A 14,955-nucleotide genomic window follows, 5' to 3' on the forward strand; every position below is an offset into this window, starting at 1 on the left:
GGGTGATGCATTAATGAATGAAAACAGGGATGTTTCAGGAAAACTTCATTTATGGACTCTGAAATGTGTATTTCATAGAATTTTTACATGTCACAAAATATTATTCTCCCTTTGATGTCCCCCTTCCCCTTCCCCAGCCATTTAAGACAGAAAAACCATGCTTAGCTCAAATCAAGTGGGGGGCAGGGCTTGGCCCAAAGGCCATAGTTTGCAGACTCCTGCTCTAGACCAGAGCTACTATGAAGAAATAAGGTTAGAAACGCGGAGTAAGTGTTTAGAAACTCAGGGGACTCTGTCAGTGCTGAAACATCCAAGCACAATGGGAAGCTCAGTTGGCACAGCCCAGGTGAGATGACGAGGCATTGCCTGGGCAGGGAACCCATGCTACATCCTGGTCGTGCATGGAAGGACCAGGTGCGGTCAGTGATGGGGAGGAAAGCTTAAAAACAGGCCCCTCATCCAAGAAATTTTGAAAAGCAGTAATCTGAATTATTCCCCTGACCCTGGGAGGATCCAAATGCTACAACCATAACCCACGATCCCCCTACAGTCATTAACTACAGCAAACAAAACCAAAGATGTATGGAAAAAAAGAACTCAAATATAACTAAATGTTTAGTGAAGACCCCCTTTAAGTACAGTGATGATGCATTATTTTTTCTTTTTATTTGTTCTCCTAGTTTTTTCTAAGGAACATGTGTGAATTTTATAATGGAGGGTCCTTTCTAAAAAAAATTTTTTTAAATAAGAAGCAGTTTTAAAGAGATTCTCAAAAGGGTAGTTTCTCCGTAGGACAACCCTTCCCAGTGTCTCGTAACCCTTCAGTCGGGAAGTTGTTTTTTTTAATCTTTAATCCACTTCTAGAGAATCAGGGAAGAGAAAGAAGAAAATGAAAAGCATGTGCTGTCCCTTGGTTCTGGTCATTTTTTGTTATTTTTAACATGAGGCTCCTGGCAGTCGGGGGGAGAGGGAGGATGGCGGGACAGGGCTGGTCAGGGCTGGAAATGCTGCCATGAGCCACAAGTCCACCACCACGAGCCCCGAGGGAGCAGAACGCTCCTGCATAGACAGTCTCAGCTCTGGGACCTTCACTGGACTCCTTTCAGCGAGTGTCCTGGTCACTCAGGAATTCCCAGGAAGAATGTGGAACAAAGTTCAAAGCAACACCACCTCTTCCTAGGGAAGAAAACAAAAACAAAAACAAGACACCATTCCAAATGCCCGGGGATCGTGGGCATCCGGTAGACCTGGATTCAAATCCTGACTTGGCCACTTTTTTGCTGTGAGCTCAGGTACATATTTTACTGAGCTTCATTTCCTATCACAGCCCCCTCCCCCAACAGGATGATGGGGTAAGTGCAACCCCTGCCCCCCATTACCACTACCCTGCCTTGCTCAGGACCTCGTGAAGAGTGAGACCACATTGAAAGTTTCAGACCTAGGCAGGCTCTGCCATGTTAGCTCCTCCTGCCTGCTCTGACCACCCTGGTCACAGTCACGATCACCGGCGAAGGGCCGGGCATGAACGCGACATAGTGATAGCCTTTTCAACTCCTCAAGAAGACATGAGTTGGGAAGAAACCATCAGATATGTTCTACCTTTGCACCTACCCATCCTCCAGCCTCAGCCCCAGCCCACAGGTGGCCCCAAACACTGCCCAGGTTCAGGACTTCTTTGCTTCTAGATCTTCGCCGTCCAATCTGGTAGCCACATGTGGCTATTTAAATTAATCAGATTTAAATGAAATTTGAAATTCAGTTCATCAGGGGTGCTAATCGCATCTCAAGTGCTTGGTCTCCACATGTGGACAGGGCAGGCTCGGGACCTTGCCATCATCCCCAAAGGTTCTATCAGATGGCACTGTTCTAGAGGCTCCGTGGGACTCCAGAGGACAGCTCTGGACATAGAGGAATTCTGGTGGCCACTTACAAAAGCATCGTCTCATTTCTGCAATAACACCTTTCCTCCTTAAAAACAAAAATCTACAAAAATACCATCTAGATCTGCTATTGGGCGTACTTGGGGGATGTGCCTATGAGAAAGCAGACCCCTGGGTGGGTAAGGTCTGCTGGGCTCTGCAGGCATCAGACCCTGAAGCTGAAAGAGGCTTCTGCTCACTGGTTATCTGCTCTTAAAGAAGAATAGCCAATAAAGAAGCGGTACTTCTCGTTTTTTTAAAACAGAACTATTTTAGGGAAGTCTGGCTTCAAAACAGCTTGGTGCTATTCACAGGATAGAAAGAGAAAGGAGAGCTTTCAGTAGTGAGGACCTCTGGAGCCCCAGGACAGCTTCAGGGGGTTGATGACAGACTCAGGACTCCACAGATCCTCCCTGGGGCTCCACATTCTGTCGGCTCTGGCCTCAGGTTCTCAGCAGTCCCAAGGACATGCCATGGCTCACCTGGCTGGCAGGATGGATCCCACCCTGCTTCCCCAAGCTTCTCTAGGTGATCTTTGGGAATCTTGACTTCTATGTGGCCCTGGCTTCCTCCCTCATGAAACAGTTTAGACAACCCATCCTGACCTCAGTTAGGTTTTGTTCCTCCCTCGGGGATGTGCACGTGTTGCTGGCATCCTCAGGCCTTGCCACACAGCTCGATCCTCCAGCCAGCCCCAGTGGCCATCGGAGCCCCCTTCACCCACACGCAGGCAGAACCATCCAGAAGTGCACCAGCAGGATTCAACAGTGTACCATGGTACAGAGACTCCCACTCCTTGTCCCTTGGGGAGACACTCCAAGACCCTGTCCCAGAGGCCCCAGCATGCCCCATGAACCCCACCCCCTTGGTTCCTCCCTCCCCCCCCGTGTCCTTCCCCAAATCCCCACCAGTATTTCCTAGGATCACCCCCAAATAAACTATGTACCCTCAAAATGCTTGTTTCAGGTTCTGCTCCTAGGGGAAGCCAACCTAAATTAAAGACTAAATAAATTCCCCGTGGTTCAAAAGCAGCACAAGAAAGTTCTAGAATCAAGTGAGAAATGTGTGATTGAGATGGAGAAGGGACATCTTTCAAAATCCCTGGAGATTTTGAGCAGTTTCTCAGTGAAGGAGATCCTCAGTGAAGGGATCCCTAAGATTCAAATATATAATTCTGGACACTCAGACTGAAAACGGTGCCATGGAACCTGCCCACGCTTCAGCCAATAAAAATCTGGGGGTTGAGTGAGTGAGAAAGGGGCACATCATTTAAACACTGTGGAAAATCATTCTCAATGCCCTCATCCACTTTGCCCAGATCCCCGGCAGAGACTCAGCCCACAGGAGTCTTGTTCTCAACAGTCACTCAAGACCTCAGTGAACACCCAGAGCTTACTGGAAACCACAAGGGGCGGGAGGCCAAATGAAGACTACGTGGGCCTGGGGGCAGTGGTGTCACGGGGGGGGGGGGGGGGAGGACAAAGGCCAAGTCCTGCCTCTCATCCTCAGGCAGGAGGGGACAGCAGACCTCCTTGCCACAGAGAGATGCCCCTTGCTGCCTTCTCCCCATGCCCAGCAGGCTGACATCCTCCCCGGGCTCAGTCAGAGCCCCCATCTCCCCATTTTCTGCACCCCACAGAACACCAGGCTGGTGGCTCAAAGAAAGGCCACCAGCACATCCATGGCGCCAAGAGCACCCATCCTCTAACGGAAAAGTACCTAAAAACGCCCTCATTGGCATTTCCATCCGATCCATCCTTGAATCAACAAACCAAGGGTTTCCTCTTGCAGCAGAACATAACAGATTCCCAGTAGATGTTTCCAGACGGCCTACACCACCTGTTCCACGGCGTCCTGCAGGAGACAGCCAGGTCAACGGCCCCGGCAGCTCACTGCCTGGCTGACTGTGCCATCTTGGTTTTTCCGCATGTAATTTTAAACTAATTTTAGTCTTAGAAAAGTTTCAAAAGTAATACAGAGGGTCCCCTTATATTTGTCATCCCACCTCCCCTCATGTTAATGTCTTATATAATCACGGCACAATTTTCAAGAACAGAAAGGTAGCATCGGTGAATTTAAGCTAACATTCGTTAACTGTTTCAGCAGTTTTGGCCGCACTGTCCTTTTCTGTTGCAGAGTTTTATCCATGATCCCACACTGTATTTAGTGGGTATTTCTTCTCAGTCTCCTCTGTTCTGCGATAGTTCCTTAGTCTTTCGTTGTCTTATGACCTGGACAGGTTTGAAGAGTCCTGGTCAGTGATTTTGTATAAAGTCCCTCAATCTGGGTTTGTTCCATGTTTTCTCCTATCGGAGTGAGGTTAGCATTTTTGGTAAAAATCCCACTAACATTATGTTGTGTCCTCTGCATATCAAAGGGTTTGTGATGTCAGTATGTCTTATTCCTGGTGATGTTAACCTTGATCACTTGGCTCACTAGGTGTCTTCCAGGTTTCTCTGCTATAAATGGAATTCTAGAATATATACTCTTGGTGTCTGGTTTTATTCCCCTTCTCTATCTGAAGTTTTTGGGATTCATCTGTATTATTGCATGTATTATTTGTTCTATTTCATTGCTATAGAGTGTTCCATTATATGAATATAACACCACCTCTTTCTACCTCTACGAGAGGTGGGAAACAGCAGGTGTCTCCTTCTTTGTTGCTTGCAGCAATATTTGTTCTGGGAGCATTGAGTAGAGGACACAACAAGCATTGAGTTGTACAGTACACAATCTGTGCAGCTGGACATGGCAATCTGTGATCCAAAGAATCACAATTCAGCATGTCAGATTTCTTTACTCCAAGTTATTTTATTGTATTCTCATTTGGGAAACTCAGGGTGAAATCCATATTGCAGCATGGCAGTATGGTTAGTGGATATGCATAAGCTTTGAAATCTTACTCCAAGTTCAAATCTTGTTCTTGCCACTCATGGGCTAAGTAGCCTGTGGCAAGTTACTTCCTTATTGTGACTGACTGTCCCAGTGGTAAAATGGTGTAATGATTATGGTACCTGTCCCATAAGGCTATGCCAAAAGTTAAATGCGATTTGATTACAAGAAGGCCTTTAGCATGGTGTCTGGCATATAATAAAAACATATGTTGTTACTATTAAACAAATATTGTTATTGTTGGTACATCATCGATTTTTATTATTCACTAATTATTTTTAATATTATAACACTGCTGATTTGTTTTGTAGCCTCCATCTTTGAGGGCAGGGCTTGAGTGAGAATGTATCCCCAGGAGCTTCCAGCAAACAGAATTTCTATGCCTCTTTGTTCCTGAAAGGTCCTGGGGTCATCAACATATAACAATACTCACAGGATGGGCATGAGAGAATTATTTTAAGAAATTGGCTCACATGATTATGAGGCTAGCAAGATCCAAATCTGCAGGATAGGCCAGCAAGCTGGAGACCCAGAAGGGTGGATGTTGTAGCTGGAATCCAAAGGTAGACTGAAGTGCTGAATTCCCTCTTCCTCAGGGGAGACAGTATTTTTCTCTTAAGGCCTTCAGCTGATTGGACAAGCCCTACCCACATTGTAGAAGGCAGTTTGCCTTACCCAAAGTCTACGGATTTGTTTTTTTCAAGATTTATTTATGTATTTTTTATCTGAGAGAGAAAGAGAGAATGAGCAGAGGGAGGGACAGAGAAAAAAGCAGACTCCCTGCTGAGCAGGGAGCCTGATTTGGGCCTTGATCCCAGGATCCTGGGATCATGGCATGAGCTAAAGGTAGACGCTTAACTGACTGAGCCACCCAGGCACCCAAACTCTACCAATTTAAATGTTAATGTCATCATAAAAATAACAGTGACATCTAGACTAGTGTTTGACCAAATATCTGGGGTTCCATGGTCTCACCAAGCTGATACATAAAATTAACCACCAGAGTAGGCTTCAGTTTGAGCCCTCTGTTCACTTATAGGTTCCAGGAAGTCAAAATCCCCACAGCAACCAGTGCAGTGACAGACGTGAGGGGGCTTCTCAGGTGGGGCTCACCTCCTGACCTTGAGGAGGAGCAGGGATTGTGCTTAACTAGAGAGCCCACATCTCATTGAAACAGGTGGCCCAAGCTTGGCCCCAATCCACTGACACAGGAACACAGTGTAGCAGGAATGCAGAGACACGCCAATTTTTTCAAGAAATATTGAAATGACGGGGTGCCTGGGTGGCTCAGCCAGTTGAGCGTCTGCCTTCAGCTCAGGTCATGATCCCAGAGTCCCGGGATCAAGCCCCACATCGGGTTCCCTGCTCCACAGGGAATCTGCTTCTCCCTCTCCTTCTACCTGCCACTGTCCTTGCTTGTGCTCTTTCAATCTCTATCAAATAAATAAATGGAATCTTTTTTTTTAATTTTGAAAATGAAATATTGAAATGTGGATTTCTATGTGAAATATTCCATTTCTTTAATGCTGGCAACCAACGAGATGGTTAAAAATATATACAACCCAAACAAATCCAAGAATACCAGGTGCCCTCTTGGCAACCCATTCGAAATCTTTGACTCATGGGATCTTGCTGAATCTGTCAGCTCCCTGGGTTTTCTTTATTCATGAAGCTTCTAGTAATAAAAGTTGTCGCTTTGTAGAGGAGGTGCGAAGTTCTTTCAAGTCAGGATTGTCTCTGAAAATCCAGAAGGCTGCCTCTCATGCATTAGCATGGACTCAGAATCACCTGGAGGGCTTATGAAACCATAGAAGCTAAGACCACCTCTAGTTTGTGACTCTGGCAATGTGGTGTGCAGACTCGGAATTTGCATTTCTAACAAGTTCCCAGGCGATGCTGCTAGTCCAGGGACCACCCTTGGACAATCATTGGTCTGGAGGGAAAAAGCCAACACGGGCGTGCAGAAAGTGGAAGGGCATGACCACAAGGTAGGTAGACTCTAAAGTGGCTGGTCATTTCAGTCTCCAGGTCACACTGGTCGTGGACAATCGCTATGGGGTCATCCCTGGTCTTGGTCCTGTCTGCCTCCCCTCCTAGGACCCTGTTCCTCACGGCTCCATAAAGAAGCACAAATGATGAATGGCGGTGTGCGTGGCAAAGGCGTCTCCTGTAAGAAGCTGCACCCATGAACGATGCCTTGAGGCCCAGGGGCCTGGGAATGAGACTTCTGTTTCATCTCTGATGATTGCACAACAATGTGAGTGTGCTTGAAGCTGCTTAAAAATGGGTAAGGGGTGCCTGGCTGGCTCAGGTGTCAGAGTATGCAAGTCTTGATCACGGGGTTGTGAGTGCAAGCCCACACTGGGTGTGGAGTTTACTTAAAAAAAAAAAAAAATGGGTAAAAGGACTTGGTTTGTAGAAACTCTCTGTCGTGGGCCGAATGGTGGTCTCCAGAAAGATGATCACATCCTAATCTCTGGAATCTGTGAAGGTGACATTATTTGGAAAAGGTCTTTGCAGCTGTGATTACATTAAGGATATCAGGATGAGATCATCCTAGATTTTCCAGGTGGGCCCTAAATCCAGCAACGAGTGTCCTTGTGAGAGACTCACAGAGGAGAGACATAGAAATGAGATAAGCCCAGAGGAACACAGAGGCAGAGAACAGATGGACACAGCCCAAGACCAAGGAAGGCCTGGAGCCACCAGAAGCTGGAAAAGGCCCGGAGGGGTTCTGCCCTGGAGCCTTCAAAGAGGGCCCTCCTTGATTTTGAACTTCTGGTCTCCGGAACCGTGAGAAAATGAGTTTCCCTTGTCATAAGTCACCCAGTTTGCTGCACTTGTTACAGAAGCCCTGGGTAGCAAACACACCCTCCAGAAATGTCAGCTGGAAACAAGGAGGAGGAGGAGCAGGCGATTTGAAGGTGACCATACTCTAGGAAAAGCTTGGACCTACATCTCATAGGTCTTATTGAACCCAAGCCAGTCCCAACATTAGTGACGCAGTTGCCCCTCTATGACAAGCCCTCATCCCAGCCTCCTCCAAGTCACTCGACTTGACTTTGCTGTGGCTCATGGAAAACCAGCTGGGAGCACGATTCCTACCTGTGAGCAGCTGCCCCCCTGCCTCCCAGACCCCCAGGAGGCCCAGGCTGCAGTTCCTGGGGCCACACGCCCTGGGTGGGCTCTGGAGCTCCCCTAGGAAAAGGAGCAGCAAACTGCACAGAATTCCTGTGCAGTCACCATGGGGTGAAGGTTTAGCTCAGTTGGACCGTCCAACCCAAATGAAAGCCAAGGGCTATCTTCCATGCAGGGAACTGGGGTTGCCCCTGTGTGGCTTTTCCCCGGATGCCTGGCCCTGCCTTTGCTGGTTTGAGTCAAACAGAAGCTTGTCTCCAAGGCTGAGAAACAGAAAGGAGATTCTCTCCAGCTGCTCTTTGATGTTGCCAACAGCAGTCTCTCCCACCATCCAGTCTAGGTTCTGCCCTCTGGGCAAGTGGATTAGGGTCTCTACAGCTCAGCTGGTGTGGAATTGGTGTTCCCTGTGCTTATTCAAGCCTTGCTACCATTCCCCCCGAGATTAGGAGAAGTCCCAGCCCCCATGTCAGATTGAGTCACAGTACCAGCTAATCAGGAAGAATGAACTCAAAACCTCTTGAGAATGTCCGCTCTCTCTTCTCCTGGGAGGAGGCTGAGTCAGCAGACACGTGTGCAAGCCACAGGCTCCTCCACAAACCTCCCTGGAAGAGAAGATGTTCTAGCAACTCCACTCCACGAATTCCTTCTCTCCCAGACACGGTTTACCTCATGTGCTCAGAATCTCCTATGAAGAGAAGGGGAAAAAAAAAGATCTCGAATCCATCTTTGGTGGAGAGGGAGGGACATCATCTCTGGCCAGAGAGAGGCAACGGTCTGTGAGGAACACAAGACTCACCGGCACGTGTCTCCCCAGAGGCCTGAAAAATGTGGGAGCTCCAAATTCACACCCCTCCCCGAAAGATGGCTTTTGAAACAATATCCCACCTCCAGGGTTTCTGTCTCACTTGGCTTCTTTCTTTCAATCCATAACCAAGTATCTTTTGAATTTTTTCCTTTGGCCAAGGGACAAGTGCTTCTCTGACCCGAGCCCAGCAACACCCGCCCCGCTGGCCTGGGCCACAGCCAGTGCTATCCCGGCCCCTGGGCAGTGAGACACACACCCCCACTCCAAAGTGTGGAGGGGAAGCTTCCACTGGCAGTGAGGGCTATGGTCCTGGGGTGGGACAGGCCAGGAGGGGACTGACACACAGATGGGGCTCAGCCTTAGCTTCTGGTGAAAGGTCAGGACAGTACTCCGAAGGCACTTCCTTTCCCTCCCAAAAGGTCCTGCCACTTGCTCCTGGAGGAACAAATTCCCTAAATCCAGCATCCTGGCATCTGGCCCACTGCAGATTAACAAGCTGGGGATGAGTTTAAGATGGCCTGATGCTATTAGCTGCACTCCTGGAAGCACCAGCATTCTGCCTCTCCTATGAGCACGTCCCTCTCCACCACCTCAACTTTCCTGTGGCCGATCCCTCAGAGGGAGGCCACACGGCAGTCCTGGCTCCGGCCCGGGCTCAGGCACCGTCAGCTCTGTGGCCAGGCCTGCCGCTCACACCTGCAGGCCTGAGTCCCGGGGCCAGACGAAGGCCCACATCCCATGTCTCAGAATATTTAAATGCCATAAATCCAGCAAATGAGCTGTTCAGTAAAATGGGCTCCATGCTCCTACCTTGATGCTCTGCTTTCTTAAGACCTAGAAGGCCGGCTTTGAATTCAGAAGTTTAGAGCTCCTCAGGGTTCCATGCCCGAAGGTGGCAGGTGAGGGAGAATGGACCCAGGCCCAGACACGGCCCACTGCCTGGGGCTACAGCGACTTCCTCTGGGACCCAGAAGGTCTCTTGCACATATGCACCGTCACCTGCCCGGAGTCTAAGTCCCGCCCACACTTCCACCAAGAGCTGCCCCAGGTCCCCCCAAGAGCCTCCAGGCTCTGGTGGCAGGTTGCCTTTCAGGGACAACACAGGAGAGAACCCTGGGTGAGTCCTGGAAGGAGGCCTCCTGCTATTTGGGCAGGAAATCCAGGGTCCCAGTTCCGTGGGGTTTGGTACAGAAAGTTCTCACCAGCTCTGAGTGGACCCCAGATTCCTCACCTTATGGGGAGGGGCACACACCAGACAAGCTCCCGAGCAGGGCTCTCTAAAGTACAGGGCCTCCCAGAAGAATGCTCAGGGCCCAGCGTCCTTCATAGGCCCTCTGAGGCCTCCAGTCTTAGTCACCTGTCTCCACAGGGACACAGAAAAACCAGGACAGGGAATGCCAAGAGTGTGTTCTGACCCTGAGATGCCTGGGGCCATCAGATCAGCAGTTCATGCCTTCACCCTGTAGTGCTCAGTCAACCCCCATGGCCTCTTGGAAGAGGGCAGGACACAGAGCCGCTAAAGGAATATGGGCCCCAGACAGACACGTCACCCTCTGTCGCCCATCAAGTACTTTTAGATGCTTTATCCTGTTGAATCATCACACAAACCCTTGCTGCGAGTTACTGTGTATAGCCCCATTTTACAGGTGGGAAAGCAGAGGCCAAGAGGGACTTCACAGGCAGTATGCCGTCAACCCGCCACTTTTGCCTTGGAATGTCCAGCTGATGTGGAGACACTGAACTTGCACTCATGAAATAATCAGAAGGAAATAAAGAGAAGCGCCTTCTGCGTTCTCCTACTCGGCCTCCGCGATGAGCCCGGGTGGGACAAAGCCCTTCGAGAGCCCCGTCCGGACGCCTGGGTGGATGACACAAAAGCAGCCCTTCCCGTTGACCCAGATGAAATCACCTCCATCCGTGTGTACCCAGAATATAACTGGGCCACCTGGAGGCCAGTCTGAACACGGAGGGGAATTCAAAGAAAACACAGCCCTCTTGCAAAGCCTTGATTTGTTTTCCCCCCTGAGGTCTTTTGAAGAGACAAACACCAGAGAAGAAGAAGGAGTGTGGGGGAGGGGGGGGATCATATTCCAAACCCACCACGAACTTTCTGAAAACCCCTTTACCCTCCCTCTCACTCCAAAGTCCCACACCCCAGGCAGGTGCGTGCCCCGCCTTCCTCCACGTCAAGCTCTCCTCCTTCTACGCACTCCCGTCCTACACACCCTCTCCAAGAGATTTTCCTTCTCACAGCTGCTCCAAGTGCCTCCTTTTGAAAATCAATTTAGAGTCCCTGGTCTGTAGCCTATTCCGGTTACCGCCCCACCCGTGACTTCAATTAACACAACAAAGCTTCGGGTTAAGGAGGCCCTGCCAAAAGTGGGGGGAAAAAGTGGGTTTGTCCATGTCACTTACTTTACCGGGGACTATAGACAATATGACCCTTGGGGCAGATGAGGCTACCTGGACATTGTCTCGGCTCTGTCACTCATTATGGGCGAGACCTGGGTAGGTCACTTACCTTTTGGACCTTAACAGAAGGGTGGAATGCGGGTAAAGCGGCTCCACCCTGAGGGCTGACAGAAGCTGTGAACTTTGAGCCTGCTAGGTCTGGAGAGGAAGAGTGACAGGCAGGATCCTAGTCCTGAGAAAAGGCACAGCCTGAATCTCGTCAGGAGGAAATGGGCAGACCCAACCTGGAGAATGAACAATTCCTCAAACAACCAGTCTGTGGTCCTCAAAACTGTCAACATCATAGTGGACAAAGACAGGACGGTAGGGACATGTGACAAGCGAATTCAGTGTGCCATCTGAGACCCGTCACAGGGTGGGGGTTGCTACGGGGGTCTCTAAAAGGACATTAGAGGGACAATGGCGGCTTGTGTGCACAGATCCAGCATTCAATAATAGCTTTGAGTAAATGTCGTATCTCTTGAATTTGATCAAGTGTATGGAGGGAGTAGAAGAAGATGGCCTCGTGTGGGGGACAGTCACGCTTAAGGAGTCAGGAGCACAGCGGCAGGAGGTCTCCAACTCCTGCGAATGTTTTAGAAGTTAGTAACAGGGGCACCTGGGTGGCTCAGTCAGCTGAGCAACTACCTTTGGCTCAGGTCATGATCCCAGGTCAGGGCCCTGGGATGGAGCCCCACATAGGGCTCCCTGCTCAGCAGGGAACCCACTCCTCCCTCTCCCTCTCCCTTGTTTGCTCCCCCTGCCTGTGCTCTCTTGCTCTTTTTCTGTCAAACAAATAAATTAAATCTTAAAAAAAAAAAAGAAGTTAATAACGAGTATACATATACACTCGTGTGTGGTATATGTTACACATATGGAGAAAAAGAGCAGAGTCTGAAATGTTAGCAACTGGGAAGCCTAGATGAGTTTGATACTGTTTTTGTAAGTTTTCTGTGAAAGTATTTCAAAACAAAGAGTTTTAAGAAAACTACAGTAGGACAAAAAGCACTGAGGTTATGAATTTCAATCTCTCAAAGAGGCTTGCTACTCAACTCATTCATTCAGCACTTACTGTGCCCCCACTACCTGCCAGACTTTTAGGAGCTGGGATGCAGGGAACAAAGGACCCAGTCCAGAGGGTGGTACTGGGGCCAGGTGTGCGGAGGGCTCCGTACACATGCTACCTGACCCCTTGAACACCGGGGATGTCATGGTCCTAGACGGGGGTGGGACCTGCTGACCCTGGTTCCTTCCTGGGTCCTTCCTGGGAATTGCCCACAAGTTTACACCCCATCCTACATCAAGCTCCTGGCCATCTGGGGATGTGATTCCAGGCCTGGCCCCTTGACTGGATTCAGGATATCTCTAAAGGCAGTCCCACCTCAGGCCTCTGCCCCGGGCAGCTCAAACTGCCCCACCCACCCCACCCCTCCTTAAAACATCAAAGTTCAGCTTCTCCCTATGCCCAAAGCTCTCCTCCAAAACCTCTTCGCACAAAACCCTGTCTCCCAGTCTGTGTCTGAGGAACCTGATCAATAATAGAGGCCCAACAGGAAACAAATACCATGGTCAGATTAAGATCATTCAGGTGTGGATACCGGAGCGGCTCAGCCGATTAAGAAGTTGCCTTCAGCTCCGGTCACGATCCCAGAGTCCTGGGACGGAGCCCTGCTCTGTGGGAATCCTGCTTCTCCCTCTTCCTCTGCTTGTGCTCGCTCGCTCTCGCTCTCTCTCTCTCAAATAAATAAATAAAAACTTAAAAAAAAAAAAAGATCATTCAGGTGGGTGATGAAAGGGACTATTTACAAAGGTGTAGGGGCCAGGTTTTGTGGGACCATGAGGGACAACCTAGAGACCTGAGGCTAGGAGCAACTAAGTTTTATCATCCCTGTGCCATAAGTCCCAAGAGGCAGGTGGTTCCTGGAATCAAAGAGAAGGGTGGTTGGAAGAAGCCACTCTGAATGGAGCTGGTCTTTCAATGAGACACAAAGAGTCCAAAATGGCCCTGCTAGAAGGGAACCATAACACATTTCTTCAGGCTCCTCCTTTTCCCTGACTCCTGTGAGTGCTCCCTACCAGCTGAGCCCAGCCCAGAGCCACCTGGGTAAATGCTGGAGATGCACATGATGCGTGGGTCAGCCCCCTGGGGCACAAGGAGCGACAATGGTGAGGTGGGTCCGGGAAACAGATGGAAGACACCCAGTGTGGGGTCCAACACTCTACCCCTTCCAGAATCTGACGGGACAGATTCCCCAGGAAATGGGACATATTTTGCACCTCATTTTGAGGACTTCACGGATATTCCCCCAGGGAGGGGCTGCACCCCAGCTTAAACTATGCAGTGCTGTGAAGTGGTCACAGTAAAGCCATGAGCTTTGGAGGGAGGACAAAGCATACAGAATAGGAAGGGTGCCCAACTACTTGTCTTACAAAGTTGGGAATAGAGAGATTCCCAAAGCTGGGAATCGGCAACTGCTGTAGGATTTGCTTAGGGGGAGGAAACAGAAATAGTAACAGAGATGAAATGCAGGGAGGAGTGAAGTGAACCCTTACCTTAGCCATCATGGAGTGAACAGCTGGTGGCTAAAGACAGTCGGTGAGGAGTGCAGGTGTAAGTTTGTGATTTGGAGTCTGGAGAAAAACCATCAATGGGATCTGCTAGAAAATGTCGCCCCTGGGGAGCTCTTGGGACTGGGGGTAAGTAGGGGCAAGTAAGATGGATAAGGTGCAATTGCTTTTACTGAAGTCTTTTCTGACATATCTGAATTATTGCCAGCATGCTATTGCCATGTACTATTAATTTGATGAATATAAATATTTAAAGAAACAACCACCTTGCTTTATTGGGATCTGCCCTTCTCTGTATGCCTCTGAGGCCCTAGAAGCCCATCAGCCCATGTGACTTGCAGTAGCCTGGCCCGCTGCCACCTGCAAAGCAGAAACGGCCCTGTCTCAGCCCACCTATTTCTGTGTCACAGAAACCCCCAAACCTTGGTGACTCAAACCAACAAAGATGTATTTCTCATAATTCTGTGGGTCAATCAGGTGGATTTTCTACGTGGCGTGGTGTCAGCTGGGACTTGGGAATGGCTGGAAGAGACTGATTGCCTCCCTTATGTGGCTCGGCGGGACTGACTGCCAGCAGCTCCGTCACTCTCTGGGTGGACCTCTCCATTTGGCTACTCGAGCTTCCCCCGTGGAAGGTCAGTTAGGCTCCAAGAAGCAGCGACTCATGAGGCAAAGGCAGAAACTGCACATCTTTGCAGCCTCAAGACTTACATAGCCTCACTCCCTGCCTTGCAATTCTCTAAACAACTCCAAGTCCAGCCCAGGTTCAAGGGCACGGAATCATACCCTGTCAAAGAGTTGTAGTCATCCCAACAGGCAGAAACAAAAAAGCTTCATGGCAAAGGCTGAGCACCCCCATAGGACCGCTGCCCTCATTCCCTAACAGTGCACCAACTACACCTTGACCATATGCTGATGACTTCCTCTGCTTCTGTGCTCCCGCACACGTCCCAGCTCTCTTGGGCATGCCCTCTCAGTCCTGTGTGTAGGACAACCCATGGGGCCAGACTGATGTAGTTGTCACCATGGTCCTTGACTCTCAAGGCTATGATGGCCTTCAGATTTCACACTCCCAGAAGGCACACACTAAGTAGTTAAAATGCTCTGTACAAACTTAGCCCAAGTCACTTTGCTCCCCCTGGAGGGTTGTAGTCGACAAATGCAATCAGTATTTAAATGATG

This window comes from Neovison vison, chromosome 8, assembly GCF_020171115.1.
Source record: "Neovison vison isolate M4711 chromosome 8, ASM_NN_V1, whole genome shotgun sequence".
Classification (NCBI taxonomy): domain Eukaryota; kingdom Metazoa; phylum Chordata; class Mammalia; order Carnivora; family Mustelidae; genus Neogale; species Neogale vison.